This window comes from Pinus tabuliformis, chromosome 9 (assembly GCF_031772625.1).
Source record: "Pinus tabuliformis cultivar Carrire ecotype Pingquan chromosome 9, CPIR1, whole genome shotgun sequence".
Taxonomy (NCBI): domain Eukaryota; kingdom Viridiplantae; phylum Streptophyta; class Pinopsida; order Pinales; family Pinaceae; genus Pinus; species Pinus tabuliformis.
The window spans coordinates 1385409996-1385436781 of NC_142307.1; the positions used below are offsets into that span (position 1 = coordinate 1385409996).

Here is a 26786-nt window from a genome sequence, read left to right on the forward strand (position 1 = left end):
TACGAGAGCAGACTTAGGAGGAGATCAATATTACACTGCAGATTGAGCTTCAAGCATTGAAGCAGACATTGTAATAGATCGTTGTTTTCATATGATATAATAAAAATAGAGGAGGGGTTTTCCCAGTTGGGTTCCCCAGTAAAAAAACTTTGTGCATTATGATTGAATGATTGCATGTGTTTCTATTTCCGGTTTTCCTTCCGTGGAATTTAGTAGAAGAAATTTGCAGCGACAAATTTCAAGTTATTTATACATTGTATCAAAGCTATTGAAAACTGCATATAAAATAGGTTCCTGATCATCTCTCAAATTAATTTCGAATAGCGGAGTTGTGGTGCATGTATTTCTTTAGTGCAAGAACAATGTTTCAATGGATTGAGGCTTGAGTATGCATTGGAGGTAACTTCGAATTTCTGTTCTTTGAATGAAAGAATGTAAGTTGTGTTGGATGACAATGGAGTATTAGAGTACACAAAAACATATATTCCAAAACCAACAGCATCATATGCACATCACTTGGCTCAGTGGAAGAAAGATAATGAAAAATCCAGGAGGATTATCTTGGAGGGAGTCAAATACCATGTGGTTTTGAATTCAAAATGGAAAGGAGATTACTTTTGCAATGTGGAAAACTCTCATAGACCTATTTGAAAGTAGCCGCGATGCTAGGAAGCTGGCATTGAAAGATAAGCACAAGAACATTCGAATGAATAAAAATGAAACTATTATTTAATACCTATCCAGATTCACTTAGGTGAGAGATGAACTTGGAGTTAGAGAGACTGTGCCACCATCTAAACTTGTGGGCTTAGCACTCCTTGGTCTTATGTAATGGAAGAGACAAGCTCCAAAATTTGGAGATACTTTGGTCCAACTTGGTGTAGGAGATTAGAAGAAACACTAGAGATGGAGTTAGATCCATAACTAATGATGAAGAAAACTTTTCTTTAGCAAGAAAAGGAAAGAAAGTTAAAGGAAAGCAAGCCCAAGTCAATGCAGAATCCAGCCAAATTAAATTCTTTCACTATCATGAGTATGGACATTATGCAACTAAGTGTCCGCATAATAAATCCAATAAGAAGCCTACAACAACATCAAGAAAAGATGCTCTCGCATCACAATTTGAGTTGAATTTCACCCTCATTACTTACATATAAAGTATTGTACTAGGTAGTGTATGGTACTTAGACTCTAGTGCTTCATTTTATACAACATGAATTAAGGATTTATTCAGTAGCTTAGATGAGAAGGACCTAAAATTACACATAGATCTTGAAGATGATGGAAGTTATATTACTAAAGGGATTAGCATTGTCACTTTTAAGAGGGAGTCAGGCTCCCATATTCACCTAAAGAATGTAATGTATGTGCCTGGTCTGAATAAAATTCTAGTTTCTATAGTTATACTTGAAGACAGAGGATATGATGTGGTGTTCAGTAAAGGGAAGGTTTATTTGAAGCATGTTGCTACTGGACAAGTAAAACAAATTGGTGTTAGAGTTAAAAATATCTACAAGCTAGAGGTGGATGGATGTGTTGCATTGAGTAGCAAGGAAGAACATGTTCATGGTTGAGATGTTAGAGAGCTCTGGCATAGGCACATGTGACACCTACACCATGGAGCTTTGAAAATAATGTAGCAGATCACCACTAGACTTCCAAAATGCACCCTTGATCAACATGATGTTTGCAAGAGATGAAATCTTGGAAAATATGTTAAATCCTCCTTCCAGGAACAAGATAGAAAAGCTGGAGCCATATTGGAGTGAGTTCACTCATATGTAGGTGGACCGTTTTCCATAGTCTCAACTGCAAAGCACATGTATTATGTGATATTCATAGATGATTTTTACCACAAATGTTGGATCTATTTTATGAAGAAGAAAGATGAGGTTTATTCAAAGTTTGTTGAATTTAAAGCCTTAGTTTAAAATGAGACTGGAAACAAAATTAAATCTCTGAGAAGTGATAATGGAGAAGAGTATGTGTCTAATGCCTTCAAAGAATTATGTGCCAAGGAGGGTATTAGAAGGGAGTTGATTGCACCCCACAACTCATAGCAAAATGGGGTTGCAGAGAGGAAAAATAAAATTATTGTAGGAGCCACTAGAGAAATGTTACATGACCAAGGGTTGCCACTATCCCTATGGGTTGAAGCTTGAAATACAGTTGTTTACTTGCAGAACAAGAGTCCTCACAAAATTCTTGGAATGGTTTCACCTGAAGCAACTTTCACTGGGAGGAAGCTAGATGTCTCCCACTTTCGTATTTTGGATCCATAGTCTATTGTCATGTCTCCAAAAATAGCAGGAAAATGTTGGATCCCACTACAGAAAAGGGGATATTTATGGGCTATTCTGGGACACCTCATATTTACTGCCTATACACGCCCTCACTCAAGATGACTATTATGAGGAGGTTTGAGATATTTGATGAGGAGAAATACATGAGCAGTTCTCTAGAGCAAGAGATGAGCATACCACGAGAGGAGGAGCTTCTAGCTCCAAAGGAGGAGCCTCAGTCAGAGCCACAGAGTGATATCTTACTCAAAGTCAAGAGGACATTCCAGGAGGATGATGTGGAGCAGCCACATGTGGAGGAGCAGAGATTAGACTGAGTAGAGGCACCCACTCACAAAGAGCCTTCCAGAGAAGGGAGGAAGAGGTCTAGGATGGTTGACAAGTTGGTGCAGGAAGCTCGGGAGTAGGTTGGAACTCCTAGCTCCTTGTGCAGACATAGGAGATCACCAGATATATAGGATATATGGCACTCGTGATAGACTTGATAGATTCTGAACCATTTTCTTTTGAAGCGTTTGTTTCGCAGCAGGTGTGGGTATATTCCATGGTGGAGGAGTATAACTCCATCTTGAATAACAATGTTTGGTAAGTGGTGCCCAAACCTGAGAACAAGTCAGTTGTTGGTTCCGAGCTGCTCTATAAGGTGAAACATATGATATATCAAAAAGTAGGTGCAAGATGTGAGAATTTTATGCATCAAGGAGCAGGTGCAAGGTTTAGAACCATGTGCAATGTTGCAATTTCAATAACAGAGTAATGGTGCATTACATGAAGTGTTGCAAGTGGAATAAGACGTAAAGGACAGTTGGTCAGGGTGTCAGCCCTGTTGGGGAAAGCGGGTTGGACTTCAAAACGTCAAAATTGTGACCAAATTGCAGATTGAATTACGAAATAAAATGAAAATAAATATATAGGATTCAATGGGAATACCTCCACAATATCCGAAAGTTTCGAATTCCTATATATCAAATATAGATATTAATAATCATGGATGGCTAACACACATATAAACAGTCATGAATAACTAATATCTTTATTTATTAATTGATGGATTTCAACGCACCATCTGTTATTTAACATACATATGGCATTATGAATTAATGCCTTAGAATAAAACTAATATTGTTTAACAAATCACATTGTAATTACTAATGACCCATTTTTATTTTAACGGCGCATAGAGTAAATTAAATAGCAGTGCTGCTGGGAATTCCCATGCCAGTAATTCCTCCTTTGGGAGTCAAATCCGAGGTGTTTGGATAAAGCAAAGTATAGGTAACCTTGGCCGGACCAGACCTCTGTCACACGTTTATCATCACTCCATTCACTCGTGGCTCTCTGCCCCAAATAAACCTCGTCTGTTGAATGCCTCGACAGGATTTCTATGAGGGCTATATCAAGGGTGGTTTGAAATGGGTTGCTTAGAGTTCTAAGGATAGCCAAGTCCGGATTCTCCACCAGCTCTGAGAATTCTTGGGACCCTTCTTCCGGGATTAACCTTCTGCTGATGGTGGGCCGATTTGGCATGTATCCTGCGTATGGGTATTGCCCGAAATTAACTGCAGCGTGAAGAGCAGAGGCCACCCATATGATTGTTGTTATTGCTTTTTCAACATCTTTCACGTTGTTCATGCTCCGTGACCACCATTTCTGATTTCATCCCACCACGCTTGAAGCTCTGTATCAGATTTCACTGCATCGTCACTCTGGTAGTACAAGGACAGGTACTCCTTAACCCATGAATCTATTGCGAACCATATCTCCCATCCATCCACAGCATAAGGGTAGTCTTCGATCATCAGCTTCAGCCCGTAGGGCAATGATGAGTCCATCACCGCCATACCCCTGTCAAATTTTGAGCACGTATTAATCAAAATTCAAATGGATGACACAGATCGAGATTAGATTTTAGGCAGTATTGATTATGATTACCTCTTTAGGAGATCTGCAGGCAACCCTTGTTCGTCAAATCTCCAGTCCTTGTATGCTACCGCGGACATCTCCATGGCATACTTTCCAGGAAACACTGTTCTTTCAAGAATGCCTCTGTCATTTATAAGAATTTGGCGAGCCAGATCGTTGATGTTCATGGTGTCCCGGAAATGGGGACTCAGTAGCTTATACACGGGATGCATCACACTCACATGTCGGTTGGTAGCGATGACAAATGGCTCCGTGACTGCGTGAGTCTTAAGCCTGAAAAAATCCCACCATGACTCAGTCGGGACCCTATATTATATAATGATATTGTAAATACTAAACAGATTCTGCATGTATATTCCCCTAACTAGTGGTCCCTAATTAGGTTTTACCAGTTACTGATAAGCTGATGGTAACCAGAATCATTAACGGCTACGTAGGCCTTGGCGAGCTGCCATAAAGCTCCTTCTGCGCCTTCCTCTGCTGGAGTAAACACCTTACGAACACTTTCCGGACGTTGATCTGAAGGGGGTAGGCTCAGCTCGATTGCGACTGGTCTTAATGTGCCATCCTTTTTAAGGAACAGAATTGTGCGAGAAGCATATATCTTAGTGGTAGGCAGAGCGTTTATTCGGTTCATATAAGGCATGAAGACATCATGGTGGTCCGGAATGAACAGCCTGTTGTCCTCCATACTTAGAACATACGTCATATCATATAAATTTATAAATACAAAATAATAGTTTCATATACATCCGCCCATAGATAAGAGATATATCATATTAATTTATAAAGACAAAGATAAGAGACATATCATATTAATTTATAAATACAAAAGGGATCAAAAACTTAGGAATATAAGATTTTTAATAATTTAATATACACATTTACAACGATAAGAGATATATTTTTTTAATTGAAGTTTGACTTAAATAATATTTATATCTTTCGCTCGGTAAGAGAAATATTTTTTTAATTGAAGTTTGACCTAAATAGTTTTTATCTAGTCATGAAGTTAATATATTCATGGTGGTTATCGATCATTGATTTATATTTTTTTTAATTGAAGTTTGCTTTAAATAATTTTTATTTATTATTACTTATTCATAATTTAATTTTAGTTCTTATTTATTATTAATAATTGAATTTTTATTAAATCATATTTTATTTAATTATAATGTTCATTTATTTATGGGTTAGGGGATATTGATTTATCATTTTCATTGGAATATTATGATATAAGAAAAGACCATTGAACAAGGTTAATTGCTAAACTTTATAGAGGTGTACATATTTTATTTTATTTTAGATCTAAACTAGTGATATTTTATAATATAGAGGGCCTTAATCATTAGGCCTACACAATTGTATAAAAAGTTTCATTTATGAGAAGTGGCCAAGAAAGAAAAACAAATATATTAGAATTGTTAGATTTGGTTGTATTTGGTCTAAGTCAAAGGAGCCTAATATTTTGTAATATTCATAAATGATGCAATTGGGAAGGTTTGGGCCCCACCTCATGAAAAGCAAAAGTGAGGTGTTTGAAATATTTCTAAAAAAAACATGTTGTTGAATTGTTTGAGGACAAATAATGGTGGATAGTATTGATACTAACATATTGCTGAATTGTTTGAGGAAAAATAATGGTAGAGAGTATTGTTTCATCCAATGACTTTAAGCAGTATTGTAATAGGTTCTGGATAAAGCATGAGAAGATGATACTCCTGAGCAGATCTAGAAAAGATGAATTGCATTATCATGGACATGGTGAGAAGCATTTCAAATTTAAGATTGGAAAAACATTTTTATGTAGAACCAGTAAGGATAGCTTGTTCCTTATCATCACCCATTATAGCTCTGGATGGTGGCATTCATGAGGAAGATTGGTATAAACTATTTTTATCTGAATTTTTTTTTTTTTTTAATCCTAAAGAACATAGGACTAAGTTAATGTATATAAATAATGTTTAAAGGGGGGATTTTTAGGGTAAACTCAACTCATGCATTTTGGTAACTTATGGTTTTGTCTATGATATTTTCACATTATGTAGTCTATTTAAAGGCATGATAAATTCATCGTAAATTGTTACTCAGGTCATTATAAAAACATGGTAAAAAATAAAATATATTCTAAAAGTGATTAAAGAAGAAAAAAAATTAAGTAAATCACTTAAATTGTTTTATATCAATTTTTCATAATTTCCTATATATTTGTAAAATTAATATATTTTAATATTTCTCTTTTTCTTAATTTTATATGTATCTATAAAATAAATAAATAAATATATATATATATATATATATATTTTAATATTTTTGTTTCGCATAACAATTTTAAATTTATTATTAATCTAAATACAAAAGTGATGATATATAAAAGGTTTTATTTGTGGAAAAGCTTCCTATTGATTTATCAATTGATAGGTGAAGTGGCTAGGAATCTGTTTGAGTGAAAAAAACCAGATTAATTTATATATTAATATTTTTAATTTATATGGATGTTTCACTGACTTGTCAAAGTATCATTTGATGTAAATATTATATTTTTTTAATCGTAAATAGTTACTCAATTGAAATATGGCATATTCATTCGGCGGTGCTGTAAATATTTGTTACCATTCTGCTTGCGATGAATTTCATTTATGTTTCTTATAAATATTATATTTCATTCTGCTTGCGATGAATTTCATTTATGTTTCTTATAAATATTATATTTCTTTTCAAATCGACAATAGTTAATCCATTGAAATATGGCATCTTTATTCTACTGTACTGTAAATATTTGTTACGATTCTGGATGCAATGAATTTCATTTACAGAATTACAGATGTAGAATCAGATTAAGAAACAAGTATACGGTTGGGTGATACCTGCTCTACTGTTAGCCCATCGAGATTCTTTTGTATATGTGAATCCGTAATAGAACTGATCTGAGGACCATATATCTCTGGGTCCAGTTTACTTCTCGGAGGAAAACTCTGTCAATTCAATAACTCATAACATGAAAACAATGTGAAGTTAGCATAACTAAAATATCAAACGAGGTTCCATATATTGATAATGGCAGGGAGGGGCCAGCTCTTTGCTAATTACTTGAAGTCTCTGTATAACAACAGGATCGACACCGGCCAGCATCTGGCGCGCAAACTCTTCGTCTGTCCTCCATGCAAATTCGTCAGCTGTGTCCATTCATTCCATAATTTGTATCAATTTCAATTAAAATCATGTCGATTAAATTTAATGCAGAATAAGAACATGAGCGGATCAGTTTAGAAGAAAAGTACTAACTGGCAATAACTTGAGGACGCGGATACTTGAGCAACTTTTCGCCGTCTGTTGTGAGAAACTGCTTGAGAAATTGTTGGCCGTCTGTTGTGAGGAACTTGATGAGCTCAAGAGGAATGAGACTCGTGATAGCGTCCAGAATTGGGCTGTCGGGCATCTTTATCCCATCGGAGTAGAGCTTCACAATGTCTTCAAAGGAATCGAATTCGTTGGGTGTTGGATCCAACAGAGATTGGAGCTCTGGTATGGACGACTGACTTGAGGGCAGACGCCAAGAAATCAGACATTTTCAGATGCCCAAAACGTTCATCTCTGGGAACGTAGATGTCAAGGCTCGTGTACAATGGCAATCTGCTTTCGGTAGCGGGGTAGCGGGGTCTGTAATGCCACAAAATCAACGAATGCCGCACAATTAAGCAATTGAGAGGGGACATAGGGATTGTGTTGTTTTATAGATCGGCATTACAAATGAACTAATCTGTTTTTTATGAGGGCTGATTACTACATGTAGGGGGTTTTAAGACAATATTTGAGTCAATTGTTTTAACTTAACACAAAATGAAACTTGTGTATTGTCTTAAATATTGTCTCTAAGCGGGTGTCTCAAAATATAATGTCTCAAAAATTTGTCTCTAGACAATATAGAACACAGATTATTATTGTCTCTATAAAGACAATTTGATTTGTCTCTCTAGAGACAATGTCGAGACAATTTCATTTGTGTCTTTTTAGAGACAATTACATTTTTGTCTTTTTGGAGACAATTCCATAATTCAAACTATTGGAGAGACAATATAAAAAATTATTTAAAAATAAATAAATGTCCATAATGCAAACTATTGTCTCTTTAGAGACAATATAAGAAATTATTTAAAAATAAATAAATAAAATCATTTTGAATGTCTGCTGGTCATGCCTTCCATTATGTCTATCGATCCGAATAATTTTCTTAGCCTGAATTAACGGCAAACCTCTTCACTGCTTTCTCAACAACTTTACAACAATCTATTTCTAAATTCTAATTCCATTCCTGTGGTGATATTATGGAAGAAGTATCCAAAACTACTTCTGAGAGTTCTGTTTCTTCTATCTACGGGCCGTCCTCTACTTAGATGTGCTTATATGGACACATTTATTAACTTTCCTATTGCCGTAAAGTCAGTAACCTGGCTCTGGAATTCCTATTACCATTATGAAAGAGACCATGAAATGTGCTCCAATTTTTTCCTCTGACCCAAGGACTGAAGGGTCGAAAAGCAACCTTATCCACTTCATTGTTTTTAACGTGTTTCCAAGTATTATAAAACATGTCAATTCACCCAGTTCAATTTTCAACCACTTGCAGAAACTACAAAGTCATCACAACAGTTTGAATAGCCACTGTTGGTTTTCTAGCTCCAGTGGAATGAAAGCCTTGAATTGTCACTGGATTCCTACCCTCCAGGTTCTTCACATGATAAATATAATATTTATTAATTTAAGATTCAATTAACCTAACACGACTTTTGAAGGACGATAAGAGAATATTAGTATGTGGAGCTTTTATAAGTTTTGGGTAAGAAGGGTTTCAAAAGCTAGTTTATGTTGAACCCTGATAATGTTCTATGTTTTCTGATTGAAGTTATTATTCTATACTCTGCTCTAGATTTCTAAATTCCACAAATGATGGGTAGAAAAACATAAAATGGCAACTTATTCATGAGTAGTAGATCCTCTTGATCAATCTCACTTGGTTGTTAGTCCCAGATTTATGCTTCGCTTTTAGTTCCTTTATCCTTGTAAACCTTGTAGTGATTTACTGCAGATCTTAATCTACCAAAACAAATTTGACAGACATTCAGAAACATGGGAAGCCTAAGCTTGTTACTCCACGGTAAATTGATGCTCCTCTAGAGAATCCGCTGCTTTTCCTGTACAAATATCCAAGAGTAAGGTGACTCAATATGCTATTATTTTCAAATATACAACAGAATTACAATACCTTAACTAGTAATAAAGCTATTATACCTTCTGAGAGATGCAACGTATTCCTGCCTTGTCATATGTTTCATTTCCTCTAGCTCTTTTTCATAATTGCTAATCTGTCAAAAGAACGTAAGCCTTTTATTTCAGGCTGGTATCCTAAAAGATATATTGCAAGGAACAAAGAATGTATGCATTGAGTTTTAAGTGAGGGACTAAGACATTAAGAGGTTCTTTAGATTTATACAATTTCCATGTACAAAATGAAATGAAGAAAATATATTGATTCACACCGGAAAATTTGTGGTAGTTGTTGGACCCCAGTATTTCAGAGCCGCAAGATCATAAGCCCTAGCTGCCTTCTCTTCTTTGTCATATCCACCTGTAATATTTAAAATCATGTTCCCATCAGATAGCTGGTTACATTTTTTTTTGCACTTTCATACAGCAAACTAACTTCTCTTGCACGTCAGACAAGCACATATTCAGTCCACACTTGTCCACTCGCTTGGGATATCATATAAGACATGAATACTTTCAGCTAGAGAATAGTAATGGCATTGTTCTCGGCTGGTCTAACCAAAATGATCTAAACTGGAAGTAAGCCAGCTAAAATGATTGAATTTTATAAGGTACAATGCCAAATTCTAACACAAGTGAAAATATGTATTTAGTCAGAATCTAAAACAAGTTATCATTTAAAAGCACTGAATCTCGTAGATCTTGATGAGCATACAAGTATATCTTCTGTATAAGGAAATTAATCAAACTGAGCTTTTAATAAACCATGAAAGAGCACTGCTCTTACCTAAATAGACTGAAGAATGTTCAAACAGATCAGCATTGTCCATGCACGTGACACAGCCACACAAAAGCTTATTACTTAGTTTTGTATGATTTTGTATTCTTGGACATCATAAAATGCAAACTATGGCGAACTAAAATGCAGCGTAACACAAATAGCCATGAAACCAAAATGTGAGAAGATATTTTTAACATATTACAAAGCTCACCTTGTCTACCCTTACGAGTCTGTCCCTCTCTCCTGCAACTATTGTCCCACAGATGAGCCTCATACCTTCAAGTCCATCTATGTCTGCAACATTACATATTTATCGACATTTACAACCGTTCTAATTGGAACTGCAATTGTCTTTAGCAGATAACTTGGCAGGGCTTAAAGACCACTAGAGTAAAGAGATTCTTTCCAAATTTGGGAAATCATCCTTGATAGATGAGAGTAAAATAAATCTTCGCTAGAAAGGAAACCTAAAAATTCCGAGGAGATAATAAATAAGATTTAATCAAATAGGAGAAAAACATTTCATTAAATCACTTAGCTCAAGAAATATACTAAGTATGGCTAGAATAAAGTGTCGCAGGAGAGACATACAACTTTTAAGAAAAAGGAAGAAACACCTTTTTCTGAAAAAAAAGGAAAGATAAGCTAGGCGAGTGGGTTGGCAGATGAAAAAAATGCGGGATGCCACTAAGGAAAAATCTTCTAAGGAAGAAAATTTATAGAAATACTTTACTTTAGAATCAAGGGGAGAGGTTGTTGTTTCTTTGTATATTTCAAGGGGCAAGCATATATTAGCTCGGGGGGAACTAGAGGATTCTATTCATGGCTGGGAGGAACTTGTATTTCCCATGTGTATTTCCAGTTGTTACATGGTTAGAATTTCTAATTAGTGTTTTATTTACAGGTTTTATATATGAATATTCTGTTGAATTAAGTGAATGTATGAAATGGCATCAATATGATGAGAAGAAACAAAATAATCAGAGGGCGATGAATTATGTTGATTGTTAATTCCAATGTATTTGTAATAAGCAATGATAAGTGTGATAAATTTTGTTCAATTATAATACTTATGTCTGTACTATAGACAATGATATTTGTGAGGAATTGTAGCATTATTCATCATATTTAAATCAAAAACCAATATGTTTTTTCATAATATGTTAGTGCTAAAAGGAGCAGCTAGATGTAAATTCCTTGGCGTATTATCTAACTATATGTGTTATTTTTGGTTTGTAAACCTTACCTAACTCTTTGACTAGGGATAGTTAGAGCTAATACAATTATCGAAAGAAGAGGGTTATGAGGAGAGTAAATGGGTGTATCCATTAAGGATAGTGTGGTTATTAGTTGAGATAGAAGGCGTGGAATATTTAATTAGTTAAATTATTGTTCATATGGAGAAGCATTTTTACATCACCAAGGAGTGTGTAGAGGGGGGTTACAGTGTAAGTACTAGCCAGTTGATTTCCTTACATTACTATGTTTTGTACACCAACTAGTGTCTAATGAACTCGGTTACATCTTTAGAAGCCAAGATAAACATTTACAGTAAGATTTTCATAAACTTATTTAACACTAGCATTGGATAGGAGCAATGAATGAGGAACATTATGCATGTATATAATAAAAGAAAAGAAAACAGTTCGGATTTTCCTGAATACTCGGTGCCATATCGAAGGAGATTAGAATTTGACTCATAGAACTATTATATAAAGCACCGAGAATCAAAATTACAACTGGAGTTGAAATTATGTCTATCAAGTAGAAAGAATTTATCTAAGATCACTGTTTCACATTTTCGCAAAATATAATGGATATCTTATGAACTTGGAAGTCATGGGGTTTATATCAATCCTTCCTTTTTCATTCTAAAACATTTACGCAACAAGATCAACGTACTTAGGGAGAGACAATAGTTAACAATAAACAAATTCTGTTGGTTGGGATTGAAAGACCGATTTGAAACTCAAAATTATATAAGAAAGACATTTTTCCCTTAGCGAGTTTTAGAAACACACAGACACTTTTACATTAACAGTAAATGGAAAAACAAAATTCATCATTAAGAGGAATTCATGGTAATATAGAAAATACAAATCAAATTCATTATCTAATAATCATATACATTACTGGAAATTCAAATTTACATATGAAATTTGATAGAGGAAGAACTCATAATTCAAATCATGTACAAGAATACACACTAGCTATAATTGTCCCATACAACTAAATATCTCTACAAAAAAAACAATGAAGGCATTAATCCCTTTTGATAAATATATTTGTTAAGAAGACAATTAAGTACAAAGACTCATCGTCTTTTCAGAGCTAGCTGAATATATTGTTTTTAGAAAATAAATTAACGGCATAAAACCATTGTAAAGTTAAATCCTGTTCAAATTCCCTGGTAAGGGGAAACATTTGAACAGAGGGTCTTAACCCCTTAAATAAATACCAAATAACAAAGGGAAAATATGATGCTCATGACTCAATCCGATATGAACGGGGTAACCAGAGTATGAAGAATGTCATGAAAACTAACCTGTTGAGTTGCAAGCACGAGTCAAAATTTTAGGAGATCCTTAGGCGTGGAAGGCGTAAATGGAATTGAGCTTCTACACATACCTGCAGGAAAGAACGCGAGAAAATAAATATGCCGAAAATGAAATGAAATCCATAACTTCATCGAACAAAGGACAATAGAGTAACATAGGGTATTTGTTAGGCCCCTATACTACTAGTGTAACCCGTTATTGTTATTAGTACAACCCACTTATTATATTGATGTACCCATGTAGTGCCCATATTGTTGCTATTGTGCCACATAGAAGCCCACTAGTATTATTATTGTGCCCTTACATTATTATTGTTATGTCGGCTCTGATTATGTTATGACCCCTTAGACTCCTATATATAGAAAGGAGGCCTTTTCATTTGTATCATCAAAAAATTGTTCATTTATGTAATGTAAAGGAGGTTGCCCCCTCGAAGAGTCTAAATTCTAAGGCGTTGATCTATCTTTTCTATCTTTTTCTTGAGCTGGTTTCATAACATTTGGTATCAGAGTTTTGGATTCTAGGGTTTCGCTGCTCCAAATAGGTCATCGTGGTATTTTTGCTATAACGTTTTTTCTGCGCCATTTCAGAAGTCGCAAAAAAAACCCATTTGAGAAGAAATCGCGCTGAACCTCGAGTCCGAATTTCAGAGCTTTTTGCGCTATATTTGCAGAGATATGATCTGAGGAATTTGGTATTTTTGCAGACTCCTGAATTACATTCCAAACAGGTGACCTGGGGAAAATCGTCATAACTTTCTCTCTGGGGATCGGATTGAAAATTCGTAAGAAGTTACAGAAAGAGGACGGACTGTAGTTTCCTGTATGCATTTTTCAGATCCAAAGGTCGAAACACTGACACGTGGCACTTCATAAAAGTTTTCTCTTTTAGAAAGGTCTATAGTCAGGTCATCTTGGGAGATTGTGCATAACTCTTTCTTGGAGAATCCAATTTGGATCAGACTGGTGGCATTGGAAAGAGGACGTAGAGGGCTACTATAGGTCGCAATTTCAGAACTTAAAGATCTGAAAGTACAGAGTTACAGTCGTTTCAAGATCGAGCTCCTAAAATCAAGAAAAAGCAAGATGAGGAAGTTTGATGGCAAGGATCTGGTAAATTGGATACTTCAGATGGAGCAATATTTTGATCTACATGGTGTACCACTGTTACAAAAGCTATGTATTGCATCTTCATATTTAGAACCGGATCAATTTTTATGGTATGAAGGGCTTTGTTCTCGTAAACAACTTGTTACGTGGTCAATTTTCACGGAGGAAATGATAGCACATTATGAGAATACAAAGAGAAACACCTTCTTTAGAGCAACACCACAACAATTGGAAAGAGTAAAAGAGCTTTGTGACATACTGGAAAGCAAAATTATGGAAACCAGGAATCATACCCCTCACAACTATAAATATGGAAGTGTTGTTTCTCCCAGCCTTCCACAACCTACAAGGGTTACACCACAACAATTGGAAGAAAAAAGAGAAAAAGGGCTTTGTTACAATTGTGATAGCAAATGCACTAAAGGTCATAAGTGTGTTGAGAAGAAATTATTTTACATAGAATATGAAGAGGAGGAAGAAAAGGATGAAGAAACATCAAAAGAAGAGGATATACGCCAAGACCCCACCCCAGAGAAAGAAGAAATGAATCAGACCATATCTTGTAAAGCATTGGCAAGAATTACCACTCCTCAAACTATCAAGATAGAAGGACATATCAAGAAGAAAAATGTTCAAAAAGTGAAAGATCACATCGAGCATCAAGAAATGAATCCGACCATATCTTGTAAAGAATTGGAAGAAATTACCACTCAAACTCTAGAGATAGAAGGATATATCAAGAAGAAAAAGGTTCAAGCAGAGAAAGATCAAATCGAGCATCAACAACAAGTTCTCCAACTTTTAAAGGGTAACGCCACTTCAGTGCAAAATCAAATGAAACAACAGGTAGATCAACATCGTAGTGAAAAATGTTTTGATGTAGGTGATTGGGTATTTTTACTGCTACATCTCAAGCAAGCTAGTTATGAGAAGGAAATGTTGGCAATACTACATGCACTTAAAAAATGGCGACTTTACCAAATGGGAAGACTCTTCAAGGATGAGGATGTGGAAGCATTGTTTTGTGTTATTTCTATTATCCAACCAGATTGGATAAATGAAGCAAGGGATGAATGGAAGAAGGACGAAGAAGTATGGCCATTTATTCAAAAGTTGCAAAAGATCCCAATTCAAACAATATTGCCAGAAACTGAAGAGGAAGGAAAAATCATATTCGAACCTGGAGCAGTCACAGAAATAAGAACCCGACAGCTACGAAATCGATCAATTTCAGATTATCTCATCAAGTGGAAGAACTTACCAGCTGAAGCTTCCACATGGGAGGACAAGAATTTTATACAGAAGCATCAAGAACTACTCAAGCGTTGAGGACAACGCTTTTTGAAGGAGAGGGGCATGTTAGGCCCCTATACTACTAGTGTAACCCCTTATTGTTATTAGTACAACCCACTTATTATATGATTTACCCATGTAGTGCCCATATTGTTGATATTGTGCCACATAAAAGCCCATTATTATTATTATTGTGCCCTTACATTATTATTGTTATGTCGGCTCTGATTATGTTATGACCCCTTAGACTCCTATATATAGAAAGGAGGCCTTTTCATTTGTATCATCCAAAAATTGTTCATTTATGTAATGTAAAGGAGGTTTCCCCCTCGAAGAGGCTGAATTCTAAGGCGTTGATCTATCTTTTCTATCTTTTTCTTGAGCTAGTTTCTTAACAGTATTATACCTATTAGTTAAATCCATCATTATCTCTCGTGCTCTGTACCAAAAACAATAGAAAATTGTTAATAAGGAATTGTTACTGGTGTAACTCAAAAATAAAAGAGTATTGTTACTTCCATAACCAAAAATTTAACATTGAATCCCACTTGAAGCGAGATAGACTAGGCACACTAAAGTTAGGGATCATTTGACTAAATATAGATAATGAAAATTCAATTTGATGTATAAACAAATACCCAATACTCTGGTAAAAATTCATTATACCAGCGTGAAAGAGGATGCCACCCTAATGTAGCATGAATTTTATCATCAACCCTTTTGAAATAACCATTATAGTACATCAAAACCTAAATCAAAGTCTGACACAGTGAGTAGTTATACCTAGAAATCACAAAGGAGCGAAAGCTAGTCTGAAATCCTAGAGATGAGCTGAATAGTTGGCAAAGTCAAGAAACCTAGAGTAGACTAGAACTGGAACCCATAAAATGAAATGTGTAAGACATAGTGATGCATATATATACAGAAAGGAGTATGTAAGCATATACAAATCATAGGGTAAGTAAATAAAATAAGGAACTGGTCTTCTAGAAAAATAAAAAGTAGTGGAATCCTACTGAAAACATGTATAACGCTCCAGATACCCTCTTCTGAGAGCAAATATGCTCAATAAATAGGAAGGAGATCTCGTATATAAGAAAAATAGAAGCATAACTTAACACAAGCGCATTCTTGGCAACAAGACTGCAATTTCATAACCAAAACCAAAAGTCTGAAAACGAGGATTCGAACACTGTACCTGCGTTCCCTGTTCAACAGGGGAAGGAGACGTGCCACCTCGATCTCTCGGACGAGCTCTTCGGAGGTGTGAAGGAGGCCTGCGGCGATGGAAAGGGGCTTCTTGACAGGAGCCGCTGCTGCCCTGTTTTGGCCGCCTGGTTGTATGCTGCCCACGCCCGAACTGCGCTCCAAGCGGCATCCCCGCCTGTCTCGTCGTAGCAGAGAATTAAACAAAATAAGAGTACTTTGTATTGTTTATATTCAACCCGGCATAGCCAAAATCAACTCAGACATTAAACGAAAACCCTGTTCGTGAGTTCTGATCTAAGACAGAGAAAGGTCTTGGTCTGAATAAACAATTGTAATGTATTTATATATAAAACCATCGATGAAATGTTATACATATGAACTATAAGTAAAACCCTCTTGACCATACCGCAAAATGGTATCGCACTGTTGAATTAATTCAAACTATTTCCCCATTATTTACGAGTGTCGTAGCATCTCTGTCGGCGAAAGAAAGAACCCAAAGATTTTCATCAAATAAATAAACCAACCCTCAGCTAAATAAGGTAGGCCGCCTGAATAACATTCACCATATCAAGCCAGAAGAAAGACCAACCTGAAAAGGGAATTAACATCTGTGGTGAGAGAACGACCTTGTTCTGAACCCCCCCTTCGAACATCTGCATATGGTAGCCAGAATATAATTGCAGAAATTAGAATGCCAAGGTTCAAACCCTGAAATCATGAGTAAACGAGTAATTAACGAAGAAGTATTTCTGTGGAAAAGAGCTTACCTGAGACAGGGTATCCGAGAGATGGAAGACGGAGCATGCTTGTAAGAGCATAGCATTGTCGTCAGGAGTTCCTCGGGGTATGAATTTGCATAAATACACTCTCATAGATGTGTCTATTACCCCTTCATCATCATAGGGTTCCAAACGCATCTTGCTGGAGTGAAGATGTTGGCTATCAGTGATTTTTCCTGTGCAAGAGTTGAGCAAGTGAATCGGGAAAAACATATGTGAAATAACGAATGAATTAATGTACCAGTAGATATATTTACAATGCCCCTTGATATACCTGACAACGGGTGGAGATGGCTCCTTCAGACAAGCCATTCCATTCCGTCTTCACCTTCCAGGTTACCCGTTGTAGCAGAGCCAAGCCGCAAGCAGTTGTGTGACCGAATGACCTAGTCCTTAGCCAACCTACACATTAATCCACTGGATCAAACCCTAGGTTGGGTGCACCGTAGATCTCATCTGATCCGACGATGCAGGCTAGGCCAGGTGTGGTCTAGAGCTTTCGATAGTCTCTTCACATTTATTACAGGACTCCCTTCGTGTCAGCGAGGAGCCTCAGGATGCTCTCTGTAGTAATGGAGACTCATGCCACCGTATGCATGCCAGCAAGGATCAGTAAATGTGGTAGGGATGACTATGTAAATGGGTCTCCCAGCCTTTTTCCGCCAACTAACCATAGTAACGTGGTAAAGTGCATAAATGAGATGGTAACAATAATTTTTTTTTGTATGGTTATTATAGTTAAGTGTAAAAGCGTGTTAGATAAGGCGGTGTGTAATTATTTTATTTCTAATATGGAATTGATGTTAACATGAAAAATAGACAGAGAGAAAGATTGAGAGAATTCTTATGGCATTATTAGTTGTTTTTGAATTTAATGTGTGGGTGATATTTGTAATTCTTTCAATATTTAATAGGGATTTGATATCTAATATTTTAGAAAACATTAATAATAAAAATAATTAAATGTAGATATACAAGAAAAAAATAGGAAGGGGCCTATATAACAATTTTAATGTGAACAACATGAATTATAAACAAAATATTTCAATGTTAAATACATATATGTTATACCAGATCAATCTTTATATATATACCAAGCACTGAGAGGTACACACTACCTGGATCAGTACAGTCACCTTTCAAAGGGAGTGAGGCTACCCTCTCGGGCTCAAGGATGTCATTTATTCCTAGCCTAAAGAAAAATATCATCTTTGTTTAGTTTTGGAAGACCATGTTTATGATATGATCTTCAGCAAAGGAAACGAATTCCTAAGATACATAGCCATGGGACAAGTGAAGCAGATCATGGTTTGTGTGAAGAACCTGTATAAGATAGATGTGGAAGATTGTGCTTCATTAAGCTCTAATGGAGAGAAATTACAATGTCGTGATGTCAGTGAACTTTGGCACATAAGACTTGGCCATTCACATCATGGATCCTTGAAGATGTAGCAAATAACCACTGGCCTCCCTAAAGGATCACTTGAGCAACAAGATGTATGAAAAGGAACTAACTTGGGGAAGTACATAAAATCCACATTCCATGATCGGGACAACAAAGCACATGTAGTCCTAGAAAGGATCCACTCTGATGTATGTGGATCTTTCTTGATAGCCTCCACTACCAAACACAAATACTTTTTCATTTTTGTTGATGACTTCCCACATAAGTGTTGGATCTTCTTCATGCAGAAGAAAGATGAGACATTCTCCAAGTTCGTAGAATTGAAGGCACTGCTTGAGAAAGAAACTGACAAGAAGGTGAAGGCTCTCAAGAGTGATAATGAAGGTGAGTACGTGTCTAATGAATTTTAAAAATTTTGTGTGAAAGAAGGTATTCAACAAAAGTTGAAAACACCCCACAACCCATAGCAAAATGCGGTGGCTGGGAGAAATAACCGTAGCATTGTGGGAGAAGCGAGGGTGATGTTCCATGACCCAATCCTACCTCTGCATTTGTAGGTTGATGAATGTAACACATAAATATATTTGCAGAACCAGAGTCCTCATCAGATTCTTGGCATGATTACACCGGAGGATGATTTCTCGGGGAGAAAGTCGACGTGTCGCACTTCAAGATTTTTGGAGCCTCCGTTTACTATCGTGTCTCCAAATAATCAAGGAAGAAGCTTGAGCCGGCCGCAAAATTGCAAGTAGTTTTGGGTTACAAAAAAACTTCCCACAACTAGCATGTGTGCTTGCCATCCCTCAAAATGACAATTCTGCAAAGGGATGTAAATTTTGATGAGGAGAAAGCGATGTGGTGCTCTCTTGAGCAGGAGCTTCAGATCCCACCATAAGAGGAGCTTTTAGTTCCAAAGGAGGAGCCTCGAAAAGTTTCGGAGCAGAAACTAATTGCAGAGAAAATAGTGGGGACATCCACTCAAGCAAAACCATCCAAAGAAGCTAGAAAAATAACCAAGGAAGTTGATAGACTTGTGTAGGATGCGAAGGAGAATGTGGGAGATCATTCAAATTTGTGTAGGCAAAGGAGGTCACCTAAGAGGTACACTGGTTACATGGCTCTAATGACTGAGCTTGTAGAGACTAAGCCATCCTTTTTATGGAATAAGTAGAGCAAAAAGTATGGGTTGATGCAATGGTGAAGGAATATGAATCCATTGTAAACAATAATGTTTGGGAAGTGGTCCCAAGACCGACATACAAATAAGTAGTGGGATCGAGGTGGATCTTCACCATGAAGCAGGCAATACACGAAAGCATAGAGAAGTATAAGGCCATATTTGTGGCCAAGAGGTACTCTCAAGTTGAGGGAATTCACTATGACGAGACCTTTCATCCCATAGCAAGGTACTCATCGATTATATCAGTTCTTGCCCTGGTTGTGTAGATGGGGTGGAAGATCCACCAGATAGATGTAAAAACAACATTCCTCAATTGGGTTATTGAGGAGGAGGTGTACGTCCAACAACCAGAAGGTTTTGAGGCATTTGATCAGGAGTCTAATGTGTGCAAACTTAAGCATGCACGTCTCAACCGACCACCATGTGCTTAGTAAACTAGGATCGATAACTATCTCATCGGTTTGGGTTTCACCAAAAGTGAATTGGATGTAAACACCTATCACATTTTGGTAGAAAGTAAATTGCTTATTATTTTCTTATATGTTTATGATTTGATTTTAACTAGTGATGACCAGCTGATCAGATCTTGCAAGAAGGACCTTCCAAGGGAATTTGAAATGAAGGACATGGGTCTCATGCACTACTTCCTTGGGTTGGAAGTATGGTAAGTTGATGGGGAATTGTTTGTATTTCAAGGAAAGTATGAAAATGAGATACTGTAAAGAATCTGCATGGAGAGTTGTAAACCCATGGAGACACCTATATCGACCAACTAGAGGAAGGAGGATGCCAGTTTGGGTGAAGAAGTGAATGATATAATTTATTGGTAGCTAGTGGGTTCACTCATGTATCTTATGAACCCACGACCAAATATGTGATATGCAGTCAATGAGCTGAGCCAAGCTATGGTTAGGCCAACCGAATTATTTTCAAAGGAAGCTAAGCATATTTTACGGTACCTCAGAGGCACTACCCATTTTGGACTATTGTAGAGATGGACAGAGGGAGTCAAGTTGTGTGGCTTCACAGATGCAGATTGGGCGTTGTAACACCCCCTCCTTGCAGGTCCACCCAAGAAACCAACCATCCGAGTACGCTTGTGATGAGAGAGGTTACTATAAGGGATTCAATATCCTTAGTGACCTTAAGGAAATGGAATCGATGGAACAAATCAAACGAACCCATCGACATCAACAACAACACCCCCAGGAGACATTTCATCCACTTAGACATTCTTCCCCTGGGTCCCACTGATGTTTTGAGCATTTTAACTCAAATTCAATCTCATGTTATAGGAAAGAAAACAACCAACAACCCAAAGTCGGTCTCATAGGCCTATGTGCTAGCGATTGTGGACTTTTCTTAGTAGACTTGTGCCAGCGACCCCGAGATTTGAGCCACTTTTCTAGCGCCGAATCCTAGCCTCTACCCAGAACTTGCTACAACCTTCAGAATCCATCAAAGACATGATGAAAAAATAAAAAAATAAAAAATCAACCTCAGGGCTATGCCTAAGCATCCCCAACTGGGACTGACATTCTGTTAAACAGTTGGCATCAATACAACCTACAGGTCTAGGATACAAGACAAAGCATAAATGACTGAAAAAACTTAGGGAACATAACAAGAAGGATCACCTCCTTCTCCATTGAACTATTATATCATCAATTAGGTCTTGCATCCATCCATTTAGCAATTACAAATAAATACATGAAATAACCAATGACATGAACCAATCATTTAACCATGCTTATAACCAACATAAAACCATATAAATATCATAGATATGAAAACCATGAAATCCACATATAAAATAGTGCAAAAGTAAGAGAAATTAGCTTTTATTACTCATAGGAAGACCTATGATCGAAGATGATGTATATTTGACACACTTCTATGCTATGATATATCACTATTACTGTCTATCTTGGATAACATGTTATGGAATGTTTTTAAATTTACTGTCTTGATTATTGCAAATGTCTATTTAACATTCGAGAAGCAGCTGCATCTGCTAATGTATTTAAATATCTTGGATTTCTAATGGCATAAACCCTGTTAAGCTATAATACAACGAGTTCAGAATCTAACCTAACAATCAAACTCCTGTTATGCCTTGATACCTAAAGAACAGATAAAAAAACTTAGTGCAAGGAGTCACAAATGTATCTTCTTTGGATACTCATACCTCCAAAGAATACCATCTCTATGATAAAGTGAATAAGAAGTTTATAATATCTAGAGATATGATCTTTCTTGAGTCTTCCAAGATTGACAATGTTGTTGAGTGGCAACGTAATTGTTTGGATATATTTGAACATGCAAAGTATTTTCAAGAGTTTTATAGTGAGATTCTACATCTCCTTCTCTTAGCTCTATACTTTCTATGAAGAGCCTTGAATAAATCAGGTTGAAGGAAATTCCTTCCCCTGCTTTGTCAGGAAAGATCTAAGAGACTGCTGGCAGTAGGTAGCCAAATCTGACAAATAGTGAGGGTACATGTAAGATACAAAGCAAGGATTAATGCAAAGGAGTGTACTGACTATATACATATCATCAAACATATTTCATCCCACTTAGGATTCCTTGCATCATGCCTAGTTAGTCATAAGATCATGTTGGTCGCAACCTCTGTAGCTTAAATAAGCAAATGGTAATACTCTTCATCTTCTAAGTTATGTAATAAACAAGTGAAAGGGAGCAAGACATGAAGAGGAAACACATGGAATGACTTTCAGTTCTTTCAACCATGCATGTCATTGAAGACAGAATGATTCAACAATGATAAGAAACATTTTAAGCTACACTAAGAGGTGTATTTCAAAAGATGTGCTTTGTTTTCCATACCTAGCCTCTAAAGGGTTATGCATCAGATGGATTCTTCATGCGGTATGATATTCTCTCATACCTTCGGTTTCTCGGTCTTCTTATTTTTCTCCTTAGCTCCTTGAGAGTCATCTATCATGTCATCATTCTTCATGGCCCCTAAGAGACATAATTGTGTAGTTTCAGCGGGCAATGACTGTTGCGGGATGAGGCCCTGGGGGGACACATTTACATAGTTTTAGGATGCAAGCCAAACATCTTTCATAGTTTTACAGAGGAGTGTACTGACTACATACATATCATCAAACATCTTTCATCCCACTTAGGATGCCTTGCATCGTGCCTGGTTAGTCATAAGATCATGTTGGTCACAACCTCAGTAGCTTAAATAAACAAGTGGTAATACTCTTCATCTTATAAGCTATGTAATAAACAAGTGAAAGGAAGCAAGACACGTAGATCAAACACATGGAATGACTTTCAGTTCTTGCAACCATGAATGTCATTGAAGACGGAATGATACGACAATGATAAGCAAACTTTTAAGCTACATTAAGAGGTGTATTTCAAAAGACGTGCTTTGTTTTCCATACCTAGCCTCCAAAGGGTTATGCACCAGATGGAGTCTTCATGCGGTCCTAATATTCTATCATACCTTGGGTTTCTTGGTCTGCTTATTTTTCTCCTCAGCTCCTTGAGAGTCATCTATCATGTCATCTTTCTTCGTGGCCCGTGAGAGACATAATTGTGTAGTTTCAATGAGCAGTGACTGTTGTGGGATGAGGCCTTGGGAGGAGACATTTACACAGTTTTAGGATGTAAGGCACTACTTGGGACAAGGCCCTGGGGGGAAAAATCTATGCAATTTCAGGATGCAAGGCAGACTGGGTAGTCAAGGGACAAAACTGCACAGTTTTTGGAGACAGTGGGTTCTGGCTGAGGGAAGGACACTGGAGGAAACCACTGCGCATTTTTGAATGGTAAGGGAGGTTGGGATTTCTGCGCATTGCATAGTTCGAACAAGCAATGGAAAAGCTTGAGGGTTACATATGTGAAGTATGTAGTTCAGGAAAGTTGGATGAGGCTTGGTTGCTAAGGAAACTCCAAAATTTAGCTAAGTGTGGGATCAGTGGAACTTATGTGAATAGTGATAAAACTTCACTACGATCACACACTTGAAAACTTATCGATACAAAATAGACCATCTAGAATATATAACACATACTTCACTTAATGCAACAACCTTTGTGGCAGCTTACGACAAGTGCGGCTTCGATTATAGACTTCGGGAGGATAAAGGCGACACTTGTGTAAGAGTGTGTGAAATGAGTGTTAAACACGTATCATTCTCATAAATATTTCCCCTTGAAGCAAAACAAACCTCCCTTTGCATGATAAGCAATTACCCCCATGCCCAAAGATGACATATTCTATGTAAAGATAAAAGCATAAACGACTCTTAAGATCGAAAAGGGGAGCTTGAGATCATCAACTTACCAATAAGTGACTAAGGAACGACTGATCACAATATCCATAGTAGGCTCTGAAATTTAAGTGCAGGCCAAAATTTTGGAGGGTGTTGCAGCCTCTACAATAGAGCCTTCACCTTCTTGCTAGCTTCGTTTTCAACTAGTGTCTTGAATTCTACGAACTTAGAGAATGTCTCATCTTTACTCCATGTGAAGAAGATCCAACACTTCCGTGAGAAGTCATCAATAAAAGTGACAAAATATTTGTGTCTGACAATATAGGTTGTCAAGACAGGTCCATAAACATCATAGTGGATCCTTTCTAGGACTGCATGTGCTTTGTTGTCCTGATCATGGAATGTGGATTTTATGTACTTTTATAATGTACATCCTTTGCATATATCCTATTGCTTAATTGCTCCTTTAGAGAGGTGAGTGGTTATTTGTTCTATAATATTCGAGGTACCATGATACAAATGACCAAGTATTTTGTGCCAAAGTTCATCGACATCGCGACCTTCACTTTCTCCGCCTTAGTGCTTAATGTAGCACATTCTTCCACATCTAGCTTATACAGGTTCTTCACATGAACCCCGATTTGCTTCACCTGCCTCGTGGCTATGTGTCTTAGGAATGCTTTTCCTTTGTTGAATATCACTTCACAACCATGGTAAACCAACCACTCAGTGAATGCCAGTAGACAAACCCCTAATCCTTTACCTTTACCTTTTTTTACTATCGCCTCATATTGAAATTTTGAAGACAAAATATTTCTTTTCTCTTAAAAAATTGTCTTAAAGTCCCCCTCCGTGTAGTAGTGTCGAATGTAACAATAGACAAGTTGTCTCTAATCGTATCAGCATATATGAAAGGGATAGAAGAGGAATTGATGTCCGAGAAATATTGTCAGTAAAACTTGTCACGTTCTTCTTAGTCGACTACCCCCACAAAACAAAGAGCCCAACAAATCGTTGTCTTTATATAAGATAATGTGAATGGTAAGTAAAATAACAACCTCAATATAGGCGCAAGACAATAGTTGTCTACAAGCTGGCTGACTTAGGGTGCACTGTCACAGTCAATTTTTCAGTTGTAATTAGATAATATCATCTTAAATTGATATGTTTGTGTCTTAATTGTTAATTGTATTAAACATAGGTTTTTTTTTTCTAAGTAGTACTGATCTATTAATATAATACAAAAAAAGTTACAGAGAAACCTGATCTCAGAGATGTTAAGCATCAGACATCATCACAAAATGCAACTGTTGGTATTGGACTGCCCCAACAGAGGGGAAACCAATCCAAGAAGCTTTGAAGACTGCCCCTTTTATGGGGGAAACCAGCCATTGAACCAGAATAACTATTTCAAAGTAGACCTTGGTTTTCCAAAATGAACAAAGAGGAATGCAAACCTGAACCAAAAAGACAGGGACATAACCAAGTAACAGTATGCCATTTCCACCTAGCAGAGAGTCAACTAGAGAATTCAAGACAATTGGCGTGAAGACAAAACACATCCAGACCACAAAACCACGAATCATAGAAACATATCTGCCTGGAAGCCGGACACCTTTGCAAGAGACCAAAAACCACAAAAAGTGAGACGAATCCACCTGGGAGCCGGATACCTTTGCATGAGGCCACGTGTTAGGCTGGTGGTTCCTCCAGAGCTAGCTCTTCCTCAATCTGGCAGGCAAACTGATACCAATCGTCATCCTCTTCAGATGCGTCGCGACCTTGAACAGTTGGAGAATCTACAGTGCCTTCAGCATCCATCTGTCGCTTACCAGCATCCCCAGCTTTATCTTTGTCATGCAAAGCCTTACTGCTTTCACCTTGTTGCTTGTTGTTGATCCCATGACTACCTGTCTCTTCCCTGTTCTGCTTGTTCCCACAACTGGATAGAGTAGCTTGCGTCGCAGACTCTTCCTTGAAAGAAATTGTGATGGTAGCAGTGATTGTAGGCATGTTTAGTGAACTGCAGAAACGAAATTGTGTGTTGTGAGGGCCAGAAAGAGGAGGGAGTGGGAGATCCACAGTGTGGATAGCATTGTCCCTCCAACCTCTCCCACTTCTGGTATTCGAGTAGCTATGAGTGGGGTTAATGAGTGAGTTGGGAAATTTAGTAGTTGAGTCCGGGGAGTCAGAGGCGGAACTGGTAGAAGCTCGCGAGCGGTTAAAACCTCCACGTGAACCTCCATGCCTACTATGCATGCGGTGCCTGAGGCGAGCCATGGCTGAATTGACAACATAAGAATTGGAATGAAGGCGACGATGAGCGGTAGCAGGGGTGGGCAAACCACAATCAAGAAGACAATGACAGGAATGCGAAAAATGAAAACCATTACCAAAATCTTGATAAGGGAGAATTAGGCAACGACTGCCTGTAGCAGTTCTGAAACATGGTTCAGCCGCTTGCGGAGGACAAACACCATGGACAAGGGGAGGAGTAACAAAACGGTTTACAGGGGCCATGGTGTTGAAGGAGGTGAGCTCGTCACAGCTTTCGGAGTCAATAAATGTCACCTACAAGGTGTTTTTAATCCATCTGCGGTGAGCTCTTAGGACAAAGCACTTAGCCAGATGGCTTCCCAACCTGCCAGTGATCCGTCTTGTCATTTAAATGCCATTGTTGACACCCGCATCCAAGTGTGTTTCCTCTCCATTTTCCCTTTCCTTTTGCA

General features: G+C 37.2%; 1 pseudogene; it reads right to left on the minus strand.

The window, feature by feature from the left end:
- Positions 1-3487: 3487 nt before the first annotated feature.
- The window catches only part of LOC149153659 (putative linoleate 9S-lipoxygenase 5), a 52256-nt pseudogene continuing 28957 nt past the window's right edge, over positions 3488-26786 (minus strand).